Consider the following 21,951-nt stretch of genomic DNA (forward strand, 5'->3'; position numbering starts at 1 on the left):
TGACCCGAACCTATGCACAGAACTAACAGTAGACGCCAGCCCGGTAGGCCTGGGCGCAATACTAGCACAACACAAACCTGGGAAAGACTCACCTCGACAAATAGTAGCCTACGGAAGCAAAAGCCTATCAGATGTTGAGAGAGCCTACTCTCAACCAGAAAAGGAGAGCCTGGCGGTGGTATGGGCATGTGAGCACTACCACATGTTCATTTATGGAAAACCTTTCACAATAGTGACAGACCACCAAGCGCTAGTGACCATCTATGGCAACCCAAAGGCAAAAATACCACCGAGGATAGAAAGGTGGGGAATAAGGCTGATGGACTACAATTTCAAGATAATACACAAGCCAGGCAAAGATCAAAATCCAGCTGACTACATGTCGCGACACCCGCTCCCGCATCGGAGTAATAGTACCACAATGGCAGAAGAATATCTCAATTTCATTGTGAAACAAAACACTCCAGCGTCAATAACGAATGAAGAACTGGAGCAAGAGACAAAAAGTGATCCGACAATGAAGGCAGTAGGAACGATAGTGCGATTACAGAGATGGAGACACATCAATAACAACACTATCACAGAAGAAGGAGTTAACAAAGAAGAACTGTTGGCATTCAAAAAGATAGGCGAAGAATTGTCGGAGACAGAGCACGGAGTACTGATGAGAGGGTCAAGGATTGTGATACCACTTCGACTGCGGAAAAGAACCGTTAAGATAGCACATGAGTCGCACAGAGGGATAGTAGCGACGAAAAAGATGCTGAGAGAAAGAGTGTGGTTCCCAGGACTAGACAGCATGGTAGAGGAAGAAGTATCACAATGTCACACCTGTCAACTAACTGGATCCTCCAGTAAGCCCGCACCGCTGAGGATGTCAGAACTGCCAGTGGCAGTATGGACTGAACTAGCGGCGGACTTCTACGGACCACTGGAGACTGGAAAATACCTGCTGGTAGTAATTGATGAATTCTCAAGATTCCCAGTAGTGAGAGAAGTGGCATCGACATCGGCGAACGCCACCCTGCCGGTGCTGGACGACATATTTGCTGCCTGGGGCTCACCACAGACACTGAAAACGGACAATGGCCCTCCCTTTTCAGGAGAAGAGTTCCGCAGGTTTATAGACTACCTGGGGATCAAACACAGAAAAATAACGCCACTATGGCCACAAGCAAACGGAATGGCAGAAAGGTTTATGGGGACCATCAAAAGGGCCATCCAGCGAGCAAAATTGACACAGATCTCCATTGGACAAGCGCTGTGTCAAGTACTACGAGACTACAGGAACACTCCTCACAGCACCACAGGCAAATGCCCAGCAGAACTGGTGTTAGGAAGAACAAGTAAGACGAGGCTACCACAGAGAGAAGCCACAGCAGAACCAAACAGACCAGAGATCGCAGAAAGAGACACCAAAGAGAAAAAGAAAATGAAAGAATATGCTGACAAAAAGAGACATGCGGCTGAACACCAACTAAAGGAAGGAGACATAGTAATAGTGAAGCAAACACAGCAAAGAAAGTCAGACAGCCCTTTCTCAAAGGAGCCACTGGTAATAACTGATGTAAAAGGGTCGATGGTAACCGCGGTCTCAGAGCATCGGAAGATAACAAGAAACAGTTCACATTTCAAGGAGCTCAAAAGAGAAGAAGAAGAAAGAATGATAACAACAGCGGAAGCGGAGGAAAGAGAACAAGGAGCAAACGGAGAAGTGACAACACACAAAGAAGAAAATAGAGAACCAGAGCAGAGCGGAGAACAAAGACCAAGAAGAGAATGCAAAAAGACAAAGAGACTGCTAGAAGAAATGTAGAGACTATCTTTCTCTCTTTCTCTCTCTCTCTCTCTCTCTCTCTCTCTCTCTCTCTCTCTCTCTCTCTCTCTCTCTCTCTTCTAAGGATTTGTGCATGGGGAAAGCATTTGTTGTAACAAAGGGGGAGATGTGATGACCAGGACAGATGAGGGGACAGGACACTAGGACCCTGTGGGTCACAGGGTGGTGACCAGGTCACCGGACACCACTTCCTGTCCAGGACAGGAAAGGACAGTATGCTGCAGGACGAGGACGAGGACAGACGTGCCAGGACTGACTGATGGGCAATGATAATAAAGGAAGATACTTGCACCTACCTGGCCTGTGTCCCGAGTGATCATTACTATAACGATACGACAATATGCATGGGTAATGATTTTGACATATGATGTTAGACATTTCTGGCCTTTCACCTTCAGGCAGCTCTGCCCTGCAAGATGACTAGCTGTGTTCCATGGCCTGAAAATGTGTAAATATATGTCTAAATGTGCCATTACACTGTCTAGTGTTGATGGTGAAGAGTCGGTGGTGCTAGAGAGCAGAGCAGAGAGCAGAGTGTGCTGCTAGACCGTCGCTGAGAGCAGAGCGGAGCGGAGCGTTTACGGCTGAGCGGTAGCGTGGTGTTTTCAGCCACCAACGGGAGTCAGCAGGAGTTAGCAGCAGCAAGCAAGCGATAACCGGTAAACCAGCAACCGGTAAACCGGGATAAATGCAAATGACGTGAAAAACTAAAACGAAACCCCCCGCAACTCTGCAACCTGACAATCCTCCAGCCACAGCACTGCACAGGGAGCTAGCAGCGTGACAATTTCAGCCACCAACGCGGTCACGGTGCAGGGCTGGGCTGGGCTGAGCGGCGGAGGACGAACCGCGAGCTGAGCAAAGGCAACCAAAAACGAGAACCCCACAACTCCGCAATTTGACAAATCCCCCAGCCATAGTACAGCACGGCAAGCAAGGCAAGCAAGGCTACGTGGTTAATTAACCCTCCCGTTTCAGCTCAAAACTTGCTTGGACCAGCTCGTGAAGGACTAAACCGGTGAGTGGTGTGCTGGCGTTCTGGTGCAGGGTGCGCGGGGGGGTGCTAAAGGACTAGCGTTTCTGCCACTGAGACAGCAAAATCACGGTCAGTGTGCACCCTAAGCTTCCCCAGCTCTCCCCAGCTTTCACCCTCCACCTTCCACCTTCCACCGTCTGTCGGTCGGTTGCAACCCTAGGGTCAACAGCCTAACATGAGATCTGGTAAGATCCGAGGGAGCCAAACAAATAAGGGAGGGCCATACAAGCGAAAACAAAGGACTAAGTCATCTAAGGGGGAGATTGAGGCTCAGATTGACATGACGAATGCTATAGAGAAGAGCCCCCTGCCAGGAATAATTGACCTAACGGTTTCAAGTGAGTCAACGGAGCCAATTCAGGTCCAAATTGCCACAACCAAACAAACAAGAAATACAATAAATAAAGAAGGGGGAAACAAAATGAACATAACTTTGGTTCAGCCTAAAATTTATACAAAATTCTGTTTTCTAAAGAATCCAGGGGACATTTTATTTTCAAAGATTAACAAAGTATCAGGCCTCCAATCGCCTCTTGAACCATTCCAATCAACCTTAAACCACCATCCCAGCGATAAGCAGCCCCACTGGACTACAGCTACAGAAATAGCATCGGCAACAGCAGAGGAGACCAAAGTATAACATCTATAACAACACCCCAAAAAAACTTTAACACCTCAGCGCAATAATATCAAAACGGGGAAAAAGTTCGAGATGGCAGGTATCCCGGCAGGACGGAAAATGACCATATACGCTAATTTAATACAAATACATCAGCCAAAGGAAGCCATGGACATGCTGCCATCAAATTTGGAGAAGAACATCTCTAACATCAACAGTAACATCGAGAACGTCAGCATGAGCAACGAACTAGGCCATGAGGGCCACAAGGGCATAAGCAATAATGAAGAGGGCATGAGAAAAGAGGAAACTGTAACCGCTCCAGCACGGCCCTCAGAGATGGAACCCTCATTAGTAGTCCTTGATACAACAAACAACGAATCCACACCAGCTCCCAAGGCGTCAGAAGAGAAGCGAAACAAAGATGTAAGCCAGAAGAATTGTACTCCAGAGGTGATCGAAATCTCTTCTTATCTAAGGAAAGAGGAGTGGGAGGAACTCATGGCAGCTTACCCAAAAGACCTGAGTACAATTAGGACGGCCAGTGAGACATCAAAATGTGGAACGGCCCTGCTGCAGACAAATATAGCAGGCATGGAGGGGCCAGAAATAGCGCAACCCTCCAAAGTGCCACCCGCGTCCCAAGAAGCGGGGCTCAAAGAGTGTCATGGGAACCAGGATGCAACTCCAGCTCAGGCCAGGCAAGAAAGCGCATGACCCAGCCTCCTCAACACAGTACAACTCCTGGTGGATGCAGCACATTACCAATCGGAGAAAATGGACGCCCAATTAACATTGTTAGACACGCTGGCAGTATTCGTAGTTGCAATAGATGGGAAGCTGGGCACGCTAAATTTGCTTCTTCAGAGTACACTTAACCAACTTGAGGATACCAAAAGGAGAAATGGCATAGAGTGTGAATGTGGCCCAATCATTGACAAACTGGCCACCCTGCCAACACTAATGTCAGACTTGTGCAGTCATCTAAAACGATCTGCCGAACATAGTCAGAAGATCAGCAGCGAAGTACTGGGTTGCCCAAAATTAAATGGACCCGGCAAAGTGTCTACTACACAAACAGGGGTGGCTGAGGTTGACGCCACCCTCAGCAAGGACACTGCTGCTAAACGGCATAATAAAACATCGAAGACCTGTGGCCATGATCACCCAAGGACGGAAGAGAAAACCCAGGACACAGGGGAGAATAGGATGGAGCTAATAACGCCTCTATCAGTAGGTGTCAAAGACGACGCGGACACAAATCACAAATTAAATGCCAAACAGAGGAGAGCGAAAAAATGCAAAGGGAGGAAACATAAGCTCTGCTCTAAACGTGAAGGATTTAGGCAACTTTTTGGGCAAACTAAGACCGCAGAACTAAGCACGAGCAACCTGGTGGAAGCAATATCACCAAATCGTGAAAACGATGAAAGTGGCGGTACATCTGAAGACATCGCCCAACCAGCAAATAAAAGCTCAGTGAAAACAGTAGCTGATCCACTAAGCAATCAAACTGCGGTGCCCCAATACTCTGGGTCCATCACTTCATTGGCTGACCCTGGGTCACGGATCCAGCTAACGCACAACATCCAGCCTTGCACAAAACCCATGGGAAGCACAAAAGTATTTACAAGCCAAGGGGAGAAGAAACAGGAAGACAAGATCTAGGACTCACTGAAAACCAAATATTAGCCATCACCAAAGAAACTATGGCAACTTATTTACAGGTGGACCAGCCAATGTCAGCAACTGCCCCTGTAGCCCTGACCTCAAACAAGCAGCTTCCACGCTGCGAATCCTCTGATCCAACTGAATGGGCAAGGGATCCAACCTCAGCATGAGGGCACAACCGAGAAGGCTATCGGGCACCAGCAAATATAACAAGTAATACGAAGCGGACAGCAACACTAAACACAGATAATGTATTTGGAGGTGCTATCAATCAAGGGGAAGTTTCGGATGCTATATGGTTCACCCCTGACTTTACCTCCAAAGGAAGTCACAATATCCTCAACAGAGGCAACATCTTGCAATTATTGGCCCACATCCCCTCATTGTCATTTGTGGCAAGCTCTGACCTGAAGTCTATTGAATTTATAGCTGCGGAAGGCACAGGAAAAGAAGTGACAAAGGCGATCTGGGCTTCTGCAGACCTGGCTCAAAAGATCCTTATGGAATTCGAGATCTTTAAAAACTGGGGCATTACGCTGAAGCCCTTTACAAAGCCACGATACCCGGACGTACTGTGCTTTGAAAGAAGCCTGAACCTGAGGGAGCATGCAGAAGGCAGTAAAATTTCGGTTCTTAGGGGTGCTATCGGACCAAGCTGTTATAGCAGAAATGGGTTCATCGAACTCACTCTTGGGGAACGACATTGAAGACAAGCCCCAGACGGGTGGCAGGAACAAAGACGGTTCGTGAGAACCATAACAAACAGTAATTGACAAGTGCAGTGGACAACAACGGATCATCCACAGGATCAATTGTGTCTATGTTCCTGGAATATAAATGGCCAAGCATCCAAAAGGCTTGACTCGGACTTCATAGCTTATATCCGATCCTTTGATTTAATTGCGCTACAAGAAACCTGGCTTGCCGAGCCCCCGCACCTTCAGGGGTATCTACGCTTTTTCTCCAGCGCAAAGAGATTAGCCAAGTATGGACACTTAAGAGGAGGCTTGGTAACATATGTAGCTACAACTAGTTTTGTGATGGCTAAAGAAACCGGGCCCTCGGCGACAGCTGCACTCGCAGTTAACCTGACTCTGACAACAGGACAAGGCAAAACAGTTAATAACTGCATCCTGGTCAATGCTTATATTCACCCCAAAGGTAAGAAAAAAGCAGCGGAGGAGTTATATGCATACATAGAAGAGTGCATCACGGGGGAAAAAACTGCCAACTTAGTACTCACTGGGGATTTCAACCTCAATCTTATGGGAACAACACAAGAGGAGGGAATCATGGCACAAATTACATTCTGGGCCTTACCACAACAAGGTAAGCCACAAACAGCCAATCAATCAAAAGTGGGAAAGAAGGTACTCGAGGCACTAGAAAACTTCAACATCAGGGCATTAAATGGCAGGTTTGCAGGGGATAACCCGCCAGCCTCAACTTTTCACTCAAGAAAAGCTAATAGCACGGTAGATTATACCTTCATGTCACTTCCACTCTTCCAACTCACAACATCTTATCAAACAGGGAACCAAACAGATAGCGATCATTTCCCTCAGGAAATCACTATGGACCTTGCTAAACCGACTTACGAGCGTTCGACGGCTCCTAAAGAGTTCATCTACACCGTAAACTTTAAAAAGATCAAGTATTCGGCCGCAATGGGTGAATTTTTGATTGGACAGGCAAAACAACATTATATGGAGCGTACAGGCCCCAATGAAGTAGCGAAATGGGTGCAGTTTACTACCACCCTGGGGCAATATGCAACAAAGCCTAAAATGTGTATAAGGACGAACAAGCTGTGCACCCTTCCCCAAGTATATAGAGGGAAAATAAAAGAATTGAAATACTCAATCTCTAAGTTAATGAGAGCAGCACAGCAGGACCATAACAACAAAGGGACGCTGTATCAACTCTCTAAATTAAAAGCTTCATTAAAAAAACTAAAGTGGGAAGCAAACAGAACTATAGAGGAACAACTTTGGGCAACACTTCATGAGGACATAAAAAAGAAAGACGGTGCAAGTTTTTGGAAAAAAATAAATTCATTAACGCACCCTGCAAAAATGGAGATTTCATCAAACATCACAGAGGCAACTTGGGCAGTATATCTCGAAAACCACTTCAACTGAGATCTGTCGACTAATCAGAACATGAGCAAACCTTTTCCCGTACGAGCCCATGACGCCTTCAATAGGCTACAAAGGTGCCCAATTGACCAGGACACGGTGGGGGACACAGGTCATATATCACTGGAACCCATAATAAAGCGGCAAATAAAGAAAGGAAGAAGGGAAGGCTCGCCGGGTCCAAATGGGATTCCGCCCGTCCTCTTTAAACAAGATACGGACTATTGGGCAGCGGCACTTGAACCCCTTTTTCGGGAGATCAGGTATACTAACATCTTGCCAGACACTTGGAAGGGCTCCATCATTGCCCCCATATATAAAGCAGGGGACAGGGGCCTTCCTCAAAATTATCGGCTAGTTGCCCTAATCGATAATGATGCGAAGTATTTTGCAGGTCTAATACTGGATGAACTAAAGGCATGGGCAATGAGGAAATGTCTAGTTCTAGTACCAGTTAACCAAACAGGCTTCGTCAAAGCAGTGGGGACAACAACAAACATACTGACTATGGGTATGCTTATAGATAAGGCAGAGATGAAAAAATTGCCCCTGCACCTCTGCTATATTGACTATAAAGCGGCATTCGATAGCATCAACCGCAATCTATTATGGACAAAACTCAATAATTGGGGTATCCCAAAAGGTTTGTTGTAGCTGATAATCAATCTACATACAGACACTTGGATTCAGATCAAGGTGGGGGACGGCTCAATGCTGTCAAGGCGGATACAAACTAACAACGGCCTTAAGCAGGGTTGTGTGCTGGCCCCCACACTGTTCAACCTGTTCGTGGGGGACTTGGTGCCCCTATTAAACAACTGCAACTCACACTCGCCAAAACTAGGAGGCCTTAATCTACCATGCCACTTATATGCAGATGACCTGGTGCTATTAAGCCATACAAGAGTAGGGCTCCAAAATCTCTTAAATACGACCCAGAGATATTCCGAGCTAAATGACTTTACAGTGAACCTCGAGAAAACGCAAACAATGACAATCAGCAAGAACAAAAAGAAGAAAGCCTTCTCGTGGTTCTGGAATAACACCCGTATCAAAGACACCTCGTCGTACAAATATCTAGGTGTGAAGATAGACAGTGGTGGCCAATTCAGTGAACAAAGGGCTAGCATAAGAGGCAAAGGCCTCGCTTTGGCAATCGCCTTAAAAAAACTAAACTACAACCTCTCCGGCCCTTCTCTGACCCCTTTACTACATGTCATTCGCGCCAAACTGTTACCAACACTAACTTATGGGAGTGAGGCCCACCGAGGCAGAGATGCCGTAACACTTGACAGTACAATTGTGTCGGCATACAGAATCATCTTCAGCCTTCCAAAGCGATCCTCTCCAGCACAGATCAGATTGGAGTTTGGAATTCGGTCACAGCTTTTGGCACGACAGGGGGCATATATCTGCTCATGGGATGAAGTAAGAAAAACAACTGAAGGAACGCTGAAAGAATATTTATGGAAAGAGCTGGAGCAGACCCAAAACTCACCAGCAGCAAAATATCTGAAAAAAAGCATAGTGAACACCGGGCTGGCAGAGCTCTGTGCGTCCCCTGCAGACCACAAATCACTCAACAAACTGGTGAAGAAATCGATCAAGCTACAGTCATGGGTCCAGGATAAAGCTTTCTTATCAAAAAGATCTCATGCATGGATGGTATTAAATACATACCTGACACAAGCTGCCCAGCCTTATCTCGGTCTAGGTTTTACAAAAAAAAAACCTGTCCTTTTTAAGATACAGACTGGGCCTGCTACCATGCATTCTACACCTCCCTCACTGGCTGAGACCGAAAGCAGGAACACTATGCAGGCTATGTGGCATTGGGGCAGAAGACATGTTGCACCTGCTATGCTCGTGTGAGGAACTACAAGAAGAAAGGAAGGTCCTTCTGAAACGCCATTTTATTTTACAGGGGGTACGCACACGAAGGAGTGCAGTGCTAACCTGCTTCTCAGCACAGGACCCTCAACTGAGCTGCAGCTTCGTGAAATTTTTAAAAGCAGTGGAAAAAAACTACCAAAAATTGATCCATGAATAATCTACAAAACAGGACATATGATTTAGTTTACATTGATGAACCATCTATCCTGCAAATTTTTAATGAATTTTATGGAAAATACGAATAGACTAACAGGTCTATAAAGTGGCTGAGAAGTACAGAACGGCCTAATGTGGGCGGCCGGCAAACAAAAAAACGTTTTATGCTGAATCGCTTATGCTTATCGTACTATAGTATAGAATTGATCTTAAACGCATGTTTTTTCATGAGCATTTTAACTTCTTTATTGTGTGTCATTGTATCGCATTGGTTTTAATTAACTGTGCAATAAACTACAAACTGAAACTGAAACTGGAATGTCATAGTGCGTAGTTTAGATTTAGAAGTGTGTGTAGCTCCTCTATTTTACCATATTTTCTTAGCAGGTCGACATTGCCCTTTTACGCAGGTTGAAGTTGATTGCTTTAGAAATACTGATGCGTAAAGTAAGGGTCATGAAAACATTGTTGTAGCTTTGTAACAGGTGTGAGTGATTCATTATCTACTAGGAACAGTTGCACTGATGTTCAAATTCCCAGCCAACACATTTTTCGTTTCCAGGGAAGTTCCCCACGACTTCTTCAGGGCTGTAAACGTTCATTAATCGACAGTTCTTTTTATCACACCGCTATGCCGGTTTAACTTCCTTCCTGGCTGTATGATTAAGGTATCCTCTTCCACGTATGACTTCTAGTAATCAATTTGGATTAGTGAGTTAATATTCAACTAATAATCAGTTTCCTGTATCGAGCCATATCACTTACTTCTATGTTGCTTTGTCTAAAATTTCCTCCTGGTTGCCAGTACACTGCTAAGTTGGCAATCCTCAGCCGTGCTTCCGATCAAATTCACCCAGAAGTTTAATGTGTATGGCGAGGTATTCCTCACCTGGCAACAAATCATTCAGATTTATTTAGTAATCACAACACCGCATGTTTAGATATATTGTCAAACAAACAAGGAGCCAATTAATGTGAATGAAGAATTAACATAAATGTTGGTATTACTGCTGTACACCTATTAAAATATGGCGATGGTATATTTGTAACAGCACTTGCGTTATGCCTAACTATGCTTTTCATAGACATTCATTACAGTGTCACCAGGTTAGCCTTCACATTGCAATCATTGCACAACAGATGGATGCTGGAAATGTGGCAGCAACATTGCAACTTTAGGGGTATCTTGATATCAACCTACAAAAAGAACATTTGACATCTCACCATATGTTGGCTCAGGGGTATTAAACATTTAATATTTTCCAAATATTCCCTCACTATTAACACGTACAGGAGGTATAGCTGTTGTAATCCTGTCTCATGGGGAATCTTGCACTCCATAAGAGGTGTCCATGTATGTAGAATAGAGTGACAGTAGCCCCATTATAGCCCCATTACATTGATGCCCTGGTGCCTGTGTGGATGTAGGGCAGGTACTGTATTGATCCAAAGCTTGCTTCAAAACAATAGCTCTCAGCCAGTCTTATGCACAATGTAAGGATAGATGTCCTAATGGCAGGTAACATGTGCTGCACCTAGCAATTGTCCCGTGGATGGCAGCCTTCATTTCTCATGTATTAATGTATCTGAAAGAGCAGATTGGCAATATAATTTATGATAAACCCATGAGGCTCCTGTGAGAGCCAGCAGGAAATATGCAGTAGTGTTGCCATATTTTGACAACTTACAGCCAGCCTCGTGGAAGGTCTCTAATCTATGTGGGATTTATATCAAACTTTCATGCAGGCAGCCAGTCACCTTGCTGCACTGCATGAAAGGGGAAGGGCAGGAATGTACAGTAATTCCTTTACAAAAACAACAATTGATGGACAGAATGCAGAACAATATCATACATTCACCCCAGTACAGAGATCTGGGCCTAAATCCATCGTTTTTTTGCAATCCACACCACCCCAGTTCAGACATAGCCATATGCAAATCAGCCTTGACCCTGTGCCTCATGGGAACAGTCCAGCCTGAACTGCCAAGCCATGTCTTTCCTGGACCGGAATCAAGCATCCTAGGACCGGTTTCTGGCTATCAGCCGTCTTCAGCCAGGATAGCTTGACTCCAGTGGTGTGGAGAGCATGGGACTCACGTCTGAGCATACCCAACCCACTCGGGGTGACAAATGCAAAAACAACAATCGAATGACAGAGTGCAGAACAATGTCATACATTCACCCCAGCACAGAGATATGGGTCTAAATCCATTTTTTTTGCACTCCACACCACCCCAGTTCAAACATGGCCATATGCAAATCAGCCTTGACCCTGTGCCTCATTGGAACAGTCCAGCCTGAACTGCCAAGCCATATCTTTCCTGGACCGGATTCAAGCATCCTAGGACCGGTTTCTGGCTATCAGCTGTCTTCAGCCAGGATAGCTTGTCTCTGTACTGGGGTGAATGTATGACATTGTTCTGCATACTGTCTGTTAGACCTGTCTGGCTTTTTGCGTAGTCCCTCCAAATTATTATTTATTTTGTCCCCTTTTTGCCCCTCATACCTTTAATAATTTTTGTCCACTAACTTTTTGTAGGTGTTGGTCAAGGGGATAGGTGTTCTTTTTCCCCCTCATAGTTTTTCACCTCAGGCCCAGAGGCCTGTTCTGACAGGAAAATAGTTGGAACCCCAAAATGGTGGCTACCAACTGCCCTAACTGCCAAACCCAGAACTTGCCCATAGACTAGTATAGGGCGTTCCAGAACCTTCTGGTCCCTTCTGGACCTCTGAGGGTCAGCCTATAAAAGGCGCAATGCTGGGCAGCCATTTTGTCTACCTGAGAGAGTCAGCTGGAGGACAGGCTGTAGCTTAATGTGGGGGTAGGATAGTCAGAGGTTTGGGCCTATTGATTCACCACCCTTCCTCCCTTGGGTTATTTGTCCTATCCCTGCTGCGTTGGATGACTGGAGACCCTGGGCGCCTGACCAACCCCTAGCTTGGGAATAGCGGGGTGTCAAAAGGAGAAGGAGACTGCAGCACTGCGGAGCGCAGTCCTCTGCCCAGTGAGAGAGACCTTTGAAAAGGGGTACCCTACATTCCCAATCCCTGCCAGCACCAAGGGTTAAGAAGTCTCTGAAGGATAGAGACTGGGAGCTGATAAGTGAAGAGATATAGCTCATGTCCCATTGCCTTAGGTGTGTAGCAGACTGAGGCCAGTGTGTCCCTGTGGGACCTTACCTGAAACACAGGCGACAGAACTCCACTTCCTCACAGGAAACGGAGGAAGGAAAGGGGTGCCGGTTTTCATGAGGCTATGTGACAAAAAGGAGTTTGGCCCATGCGGACAGAAGTGGGGTAAGGGCCCAATATACTTTGCAACAAAGAAGGTAACCCACACTTCAAATTATGTTACACCATTCTGTTTTGGGTGAACAGATAAACAAAACTTAATATGTTTATCAAGGCGATTATTTGCGCCGTTTTTATTTTTCAAATTTTGTAGAAAAAATATTTGTGTGTACAGAGAAATCACACTGCCATTTACGTAGTAACCAACCAAGTTTAACTACACAAATCATAAATTTACAAACATAAACAATATGAAAACAGTGCATAAAAAGTTTTTTGTATACAACAAAGTGAACATATATCATGAACGTGGGGAGGGAAAGATGTCAACTTGTTTTTTCAAAAACATCGACAAACGCAATTAAGCAAACATTTTTCAAACCATAAAGCAATTATTGCCCAAGGCGCAGCCTTTCAATGAATCTGCATGAAAACAAAATAACCTCTCGGAAACAATGTTTGTAAGGTTATAGATTCCCAAGTATTTTAACGTATTTCCAAACTTAGGACGTAATCATGTTCGCCTACGCGTTTCGAGTTTGCAGGGTATCTTCACAAACTCTCTTCAGGGCCAAATGAATTCTTTCCCCTGTTTCTCAACCTATTAGTGAAAACACAAATAATTGCAGACACTCATTATAAATTGCTCTCCTCAGCCCACTCATACCTTCTCCTATGTACAACTTAAAAGTTGGGGAACGTACCTCAGGGGACTTGAGGTAAGATCGGTTTGTCCAGAGTTTAAAAACAGGATTTTTCGAGTCTGTGCGTTTTCTGAAAAGACACAAGTGGTTGTGTCAGAAAATGTGCTATTTGAGATTATTAGCCAGCTCATTATGCCAGTAGAAGTAACCAAACAATTCCTACCTGGATACGTGACTCAGGAGGAATCAAGTGGATTCTTCAATTCTGTGGTCAGTGTTTGGCGTTAATTCACTTCTCAAACTTTTTTGTTGAGGGAGGGTCCTGCACCGGACCGGTTCCCCTTTACTGATCCCTATCTTTATCTGCAAATGAGAAAAGAAGGACCGGGCGCCCTTGTTTAGAAACGCACCCGTTTGGTAGTCTATGGGTTGCGCGGCTCGTCTTGTGACAGCACGTACCTGCTAGTGTGTCAGCATGTTCCACTTCCTCATTCCATCAGTTAGAGTGAACGGCATACAGCTCCAACAGTCTCTCTAAGAGGCTCGCTGTTATGTAGCCAATCACGGGAGGACAATTTTGAAAACCATTCGTGGTGCATTGTGGGACCTGTAGTTGAATTACCTATGAGTGAACGTCAAAGTCTAGAGATTTCACTCATTGAGTTAAGGCCCGTGTTGATGGTGTCAAAGCGGAGTATCAGGTACGCCTCTTTGCGCAAAAGTGCCTGCTCTATATTCGGCGATCTATGTTGTGGATCTAAGCCAGACAAGACCGTCCATTTGAAGTCCGTTTCTTTGTGGCTGGCAGCTAGAAAGTGCTCCACCATTGGGGCATTCTGCACTTTTTTCTTTAGTCTCGAGCGGTGTTGCGTTATTCTGACGTTTACTTGTTGACAAGTTTTACCTATGTACAATTTGTTGCACGCACACAAAATCCCGTAGATTACGTTTTTACTCTTACAGTTTGTGTGTAAACTGTGTCTCCATTTGATGCCATTATGGCAGAATTCATCTCCTTCTACAACATTATGGCAGGCCACACAAGTACCACATTTATGGTGGCCTGTCACAGGTTTCAGATTCCATTTGGATCTGAGGTCACTCTTTGGTTTGTGTAGAGAGCTGTCAGCTCTAATGATTTGTTGTCCGACGCTTGGATTTTTCCTCATTGCAAAAATGGTCTCGAGTTTAGCCATTCGTGGGAGGCTATGAGCTCCGTCTGGCTCCCCTGCCACAGGAGCCAGACATCGTCAATATACCTCAACCATTGTATGATGTTTGTGCTGTAGGGGTTGTCTTTATGAATGAACTTTTCCTCGTATTGGGACATGTACAACACAGCCATTTCTGGTGCGTATGGACATCCCATGGCTGTACCTTTGATTTGGATGAAGAATTCATTCTCAAATTTAAAATAGTTGTTTTTCAGAGTGATGTGGGCCAGATCTAAGACAAAGGCAGTTGGGACTCTATGTGGTCTTACGCGTTGTTCTAAATACAATTCCATCACCTCAAGAGCCTCATCTTGAGGAATTTGAGTATATAATGAAGTGACGTCTAACGTCACCATCAATTGCGTGTCAGAGTCGAAGGTCATGTCCTGGATTTTATTGATAAAGTCAATAGTGTCTCTCAAATACGATTTGACTTCAGGCAAGAAAGGCTTCAAGAAGAAATCTATATACTTTGACGCAGGCTCCAGGGCTGAGTCACAGCCGGAGACGATTGGTCTCCCCGGTGGTGTTGTGCTGTTTTTGTGAACCTTCGGTAAGAAGTAAAGGACTGGTGTTCTGGGTGACTTTTTGTTTAGAAATTCGTACTCCTTTGGACCAAGGAATCCATTCTCTAGTGCCTCGGTGGTGATTCGGGCAATTTTATCTTGGATTTCTATTACTGGGTCATCTTTGACCACTCGGTACCACTCTTGGTTATCCACGTGGGTCCTTCCTTCTGAGAGATACATGGGGCGTGGCCAAACCACCACTGCACCGCCCTTATCAGCCTGTTTAATTATGATCGATGGATCTGATTTCAAATCTTTTATAGCCTTGAGCTGACCCTTACTGATATTGTGACGAATGTATGTTTTGCTCTTCTCCAATTTCGTTAAAGATGACAAGACAGCCTGTTCAAAAGCATACACCTGTTTAGGTATATTTGTAGTGGGCAGGAATTTCGATTTAACTCTGGGACCTGTGGTTTCGCTACTTGTGGTGGCCTCTGCATTAGCAAAATAGGTTTTTAGTCTAATCTTACGACAAAAGTCCAGCGCCTCAAGTTTGAGTTTGGTGAAATCAGTTTGTCGGTTAGGTACAAATTTTAAACCCAAGTTTAGGATGGTACTCTCGTCTGCAGTGAGGGTTCTGTCTGAGAGGTTGATTATTGTGGATGTGTCTAACTCTTGTAATACCTGTTCCTTGTTCGCATTTCCCATGGTTCTTTGAAGCGGACGTTTTGCTGTCCGCCCCTTGCTAAAAAAGGTTGATTTGAGCCCTTTTTATTTTGTGGACCTTGGTTAGAATCACTAGAAGACCCTGACGACGAGGTCGAAGAGAAAGTGGTGAATCTTGACCTCGACCTTCCCTGGTATGAGTTTAAGGCTCGTTTAGAGTCAATAGTAGTGTAATAATCCTCTTTCAGGAATGGGTAAACTTGTTCTATTTTGAACGACTTAGAGTCTTTTTCAAATTGAGCAGTTTTGGTGGTAATGGTAGTATCTTTAAAAGTTTGGATTTCTTTTTCAATTTTTTCCAACAAATTTTTGGCCTCTAGTTCAGTTTTATTGTCAGCAATTGCTTTTATGAGTTCCTCGATTTCTTTCTCTTCCTCACTGCATAAACGTTGGGCGGTCTCTATTGTATGGACCATGAGGTCCCTGCTACACTTGGTTTTAATATAGCTAAAACCTTTTTTATACTCAGTGTCTTCTACAAAGATCACTGGTATGTTTTTCACTTGTAGGCCCCAAGGTATTGTGCCGCCCTGCAAATGTTGTAGAAGGAAATATCCGTGTAATTCTGTCCTTATATGTTTCTTCTGGAGACGAGTTAGTTTCTCTGCTTCATTCTGATGTTTCGCAGAAGTACTCAGAGAAAGACCTGAGAAGGGTTTGGAGGCAATTACATTTTTTATGTGGCTTTCTGAAAATGACAATGTTTCATTCTCTGACATATTTTAACAAGGAAGGTGTCCTTGTTAAGGAATTAATCTATTCAACAATGTTAAAGAGACACGAATTGTCTCAGTCCTTACTCGCTCGGGTGACAACCCGCCCTAAACTATGTGACAAAAAGGAGTTTGGCCCATGCGGACAGAAGTGGGGTAAGGGCCCAATATACTTTGCAACAAAGAAGGTAACCCACACTTCAAATTATGTTACACCATTCTGTTTTGGGTGAACAGATAAACAAAACTTAATATGTTTATCAAGGCGATTATTTGCGCCGTTTTTATTTTTCAAATTTTGTAGAAAAAATATTTGTGTGTACAGAGAAATCACACTGCCATTTACGTAGTAACCAACCAAGTTTAACTACACAAATCATAAATTTACAAACATAAACAATATGAAAACAGTGCATAAAAAGTTTTTTGTATACAACAAAGTGAACATATATCATGAACGTGGGGAGGGAAAGATGTCAACTTGTTTTTTCAAAAACATCGACAAACGCAATTAAGCAAACATTTTTCAAACCATAAAGCAATTATTGCCCAAGGCGCAGCCTTTCAATGAATCTGCATGAAAACAAAATAACCTCTCGGAAACAATGTTTGTAAGGTTATAGATTCCCAAGTATTTTAACGTATTTCCAAACTTAGGACGTAATCCTGTTCGCCTACGCGTTTCGAGTTTGCAGGGTATCTTCACAAACTCTCTTCAGGGCCAAATGAATTCTTTCCCCTGTTTCTCAACCTATTAGTGAAAACACAAATAATTGCAGACACTCATTATAAATTGCTCTCCTCAGCCCACTCATACCTTCTCCTATGTACAACTTAAAAGTTGGGGAACGTACCTCAGGGGACTTGAGGTAAGATCGGTTTGTCCAGAGTTTAAAAACAGGATTTTTCGAGTCTGTGCGTTTTCAGAAAAGACACAAGTGGTTGTGTCAGAAAATGTGCTATTTGAGATTATTAGCCAGCTCATTATGCCAGTAGAAGTAACCAAACAATTCCTACCTGGATACGTGACTCAGGAGGAATCAAGTGGATTCTTCAATTCTGTGGTCAGTGTTTGGCGTTAATTCACTTCTCAAACTTTTTTGTTGAGGGAGGGTCCTGCACCAGACCGGTTCCCCTTTACTGATCCCTATCTTTATCTGCAAATGAGAAAAGAAGGACCGGGCGCCCTTGTTTAGAAACGCACCCGTTTGGTAGTCTATGGGTTGCGCGGCTCGTCTTGTGACAGCACGTACCTGCTAGTGTGTCAGCATGTTCCACTTCCTCATTCCATCAGTTAGAGTGAATGGCATACAGCTCCAACAGTCTCTCTAAGAGGCTCGCTGTTATGTAGCCAATCACGGGAGGACAATTTTGAAAACCATTCGTGGTGCATTGTGGGACCTGTAGTTGAATTTCCTATGAGTGAACGTCAAAGTCTAGAGATTTCACTCATTGAGTTAAGGCCCGTGTTGATGGTGTCAAAGCGGAGTATCAGGTACGCCTCTTTGCGCAAAAGTGCCTGCTCTATATTTGGCGATCTATGTTGTGGATCTAAGCCAGACAAGACCGTCCATTTAAAGTCCGTTTCTTTGTGGCTGGCAGCTAGAAAGTGCTCCACCATTGGGGCATTCTGCACTTTTTTCTTTAGTCTCGAGCGGTGTTGCGTTATTCTGACGTTTACTTGTTGACAAGTTTTACCTATGTACAATTTGTTGCACGCACACAAAATCCCGTAGATTACGTTTTTACTCTTACAGTTTGTGTGTAAACTGTGTCTCCATTTGATGCCATTATGGCAGAATTCATCTCCTTCTACAACATTATGGCAGGCCACACAAGTACCACATTTATGGTGGCCTGTCAAAGGTTTCAGATTCCATTTGGATCTGAGGTCACTCTTTGGTTTGTGTAGAGAGCTGTCAGCTCTAATGATTTGTTGTCCGACGCTTGGATTTTTCCTCATTGCAAAAATGGTCTCGAGTTTAGCCATTCGTGGAAGGCTATGAGCTCCGTCTGGCTCCCCTGCCACAGGAGCCAGACATCGTCAATATACCTCAACCATTGTATGATGTTTGTGCTGTAGGGGTTGTCTTTGTGAATGAACTTTTCCACGTATTGGGACATGTACAACACAGCCATTTCTGGTGCGTATGGACATCCCATGGCTGTACCTTTGATTTGGATGAAGAATTCATTCTCAAATTTAAAATAGTTGTTTTTCAGAGTGATGTGGGCCAGATCTAAGACAAAGGCAGTTGGGACTCTATGTGGTCTTACGCGTTGTTCTAAATACAATTCCATCACCTCAAGAGCCTCATCTTGAGGAATTTGAGTATATAATGAAGTGACGTCTAACGTCACCATCAATTGCGTGTCAGAGTCGAAGGTCATGTCCTGGATTTTATTGATGAAGTCAATAGTGTCTCTCAAATCGACTGGCACGGCAGGGCTTACGGCAACTCGAAGTGAACCTGCAACCCCCTCCCACTCAAACGGAACCTCAGCCACTGGATAGTGGCCCATTCTGCCGTCAGCCATCGTGGCGGGGTGGAGTACATTGGGAACCACCTGCTCTGGAGATACCAGTTGACTTCTCACCATAGTCATACTGGCTCCTGTATCTCTCAGAGCCTCCCCTCTCTGGCGATTGATGGTGACCCATTGCCCATACTTTGTAGTATTTGGGGGCACCTGGATCTTTGGAACCATCTCCCGCTCTCCCAGGGACACTAAGGTGACACCCGCCCACTCACCCCCCTTATCTAAGGCCAACTCCTCCCTGAGCTAGCTACACTAGCTACTCCCGGTGATTTTCCTCCGGCGGGAGGGGGTGGTCTCTTTGGGCATCTGACATCTCCCTTATAATGTCCAACACCACCACACTCAAAACAGTGGAGAACCCTTGGCTGCTGGCTTTGGCCAGGATTAGGGTTTCTGGGCGGGTTTGCCTTAGGGGTGAAACCTGCTCCCTTTCCTTGGAAATTATTTTGGGGACCTTTGGAGAACTCCTTCTTTTTATCTCCCCCCTCCTTCTTCTGGGGGGCGCCCTGTCCGGCTTTTTGAGAATCCCCTCCAGTCCCCTTTGAGGACACCTGGGTACTTGCCCAGGTATCCGCCTCCTCTGCAAGCTTCCGGGGATTGGTCAGCTTGCTGTCCACCAGGTGTTGGCGCAGCTCGGGAAAACATTTCTCGAGGAGGTGTTCTTTCAAAAATAGATCGTACAGCCCCTCAAAATCCTTCACCTCGCTGCCCTTGACCCAACCCTCCAAGGCTTTCTTGGCGTAATCCAAGAAATCTACCCCATTCTGGGTACTCAGTTTGTGACTTCCCCTGAATTTCTGTCTGTATCTTTCAGGGGTAAGTCCAAACTTTTTCACCAGTGCCACCTTCATTGTAGGGTAGTGGGTTTGCTCATCCTGCTCCAGAGCCAACAAGGTGTCCCTCCCAGCAGGTGGCATGTATTTATACAGCCCACCCCCCCAGTGAGTTTCTAAGATCCCGTGAGCCCTTAAAGAAACTTCATATGCGGCTAACCATTTGGCAATGTCATCGCCTGTGGTGTAACTGGCAATGACATCCTTGGGTAGATAGGGTCTGGGTTCCCTGGTATTCACTTTATTTTCGCTGCCACCATTATCTAGATTGGGAGATCTTAGGGTTAAGGCTTGTAGGTCTAGCTCCTTTATGGTTCGCTCATGGGCTAACCTCCTGTCCTCCCTTTCCATATCCATTCTAGCTAATTCCAACTTCATTCTCCTCTCCTCCCTAATATCTTCTAGCTCGGCGTCAGTTAAATCCCTCTCCGAGACGCTGCTGCCCACCCTCGAAGGTGTCCTGGGACCTGTCAACAGATTCCCCCCTCCAGCTTGGTACAACATCGCAGTCTCAAGGACAGTGTCCCTGTCACTCCCTTCTGTATCCGGTTCCTCCACTAAATGAGCTTCCACCCATGCCCTTATGCTTGTCAGCAACTCGCCTTTCCTGGCACCTTTTTTAAAGAATACCCCCTGTTGCTGACAGCATTCTATGAGTTGGGTCACAGTGTAGGATTCTAGCTCTTCAAAATTTAATTCCATCTTTGACTATGGGATTAAACAAGCACTCAGGGCAAAACCAAGAAGTGTGACCTGAGGATAACCTCCACCCACCACCAGAAATAAATTTGGAAAAAACAAAATTCAAATTAGGAGGGCCGCAAGGAGAAAACTCCTGGTGTAGGCCAGTGTATTGCGTTGAATTACTATTGAGTAGCTGCAACCAAGTGAAAATCCCACCGCTGCCACCAATCTGTTGGAACCTGGGATGTCAGGTCACCTAGGGTAGCCTGGCCTAGGGCAAGACATGCAATTCTAGAGGCACAAGTGTGAAGGTTGCAAACCACCCAGCAGTAAATCCACGCAATAACACTTAAAAAGGACACTACACCAATTTGTTAGGAAAATATGTACTGGTTTATAAAAATAATATCTTTTGCTCTTTTACTTTCAGGATTCACAACTAAATACGCTTCAGTTTGTCTTGGAAATAGCAAGTGTACTTTTAAACTGCTAAGCAATTTATCATTAGTTTCAACAGTACATTACATTTGTCATTAAATCAGTAATAACACTTTCAGATTTGCTAACTTAAATCAATAATCAACATCAAAAGTGCATTTAATCAGACCCCAGATTTAGTTAGATATGGTTACTATGCAGTGCACTATACTTGTCTCCCACAGCACCTATACCCCCTCTTTTTAGTACACAGTCACTGAGGGTTTCCTCAAGTTACTCCCCACTTTGCGCAATACAGCTGTGGAAATGACCAGTGCCTGAGTTGTTCCCTGGTAAACTCTAGCTCCACTCTCCCCACTTTGCGCAACACAGCTGTGGAAATGACCAGTGTCTGAGTTATTCTCTGGTAAACCCTAGCGCCACTCTCCCCCTGCAGAACACCTCCTTACTTGTGCCAGAACAGGCGGTGGTAGACTTGCTGCGCCAGAGGGTGGGGGGAAACACTGGGCAGGACAAAAGGGAGCCACACACTGGCAAGATTCACCAGCCTCTGGGGCCCCTCAGCTCTCCTCTGCGTGGCGCCAAAACCAAAGAAGCAGTTTCCGCCGAATCTCCTAAGCCGCTCTTGGGCTCCACAGACCTCCCCTCCCGCTCACGCCAGCCTCACTGTGTGGCGCTCGAGCAGGGGAGAGAAGTTCCTGTTTGCCTCCGCCGCCGTGGGACTCCTGGCGCTCCTCCTCAGTTCTTCCACGCTCTGGGCAGGGGACGCACTATACTTCTGGGCATGCGCGAGGCGCTCACACCGTCCCCCGCCTCTCACCTCAGCTTCCAGACCCGCCTCCGCTCCCGCCTCCGCTGCGCTGGCTCCGCTGATGAGACGCTGCTTCCTCGCACTGTCTCAGTGGTGGGACGCTTCTCTTCCAGGCCTGCTCGGTCCTAGGCCCCTCCTGCAATAAGGAAGTGGGTTCGCCTGGGGCATGCGCGGTAGCGCTCCACGAACTTCA

This window comes from Lissotriton vulgaris, chromosome 8, assembly GCF_964263255.1.
Source record: "Lissotriton vulgaris chromosome 8, aLisVul1.2, whole genome shotgun sequence".
In the NCBI taxonomy this organism is placed as follows: domain Eukaryota; kingdom Metazoa; phylum Chordata; class Amphibia; order Caudata; family Salamandridae; genus Lissotriton; species Lissotriton vulgaris.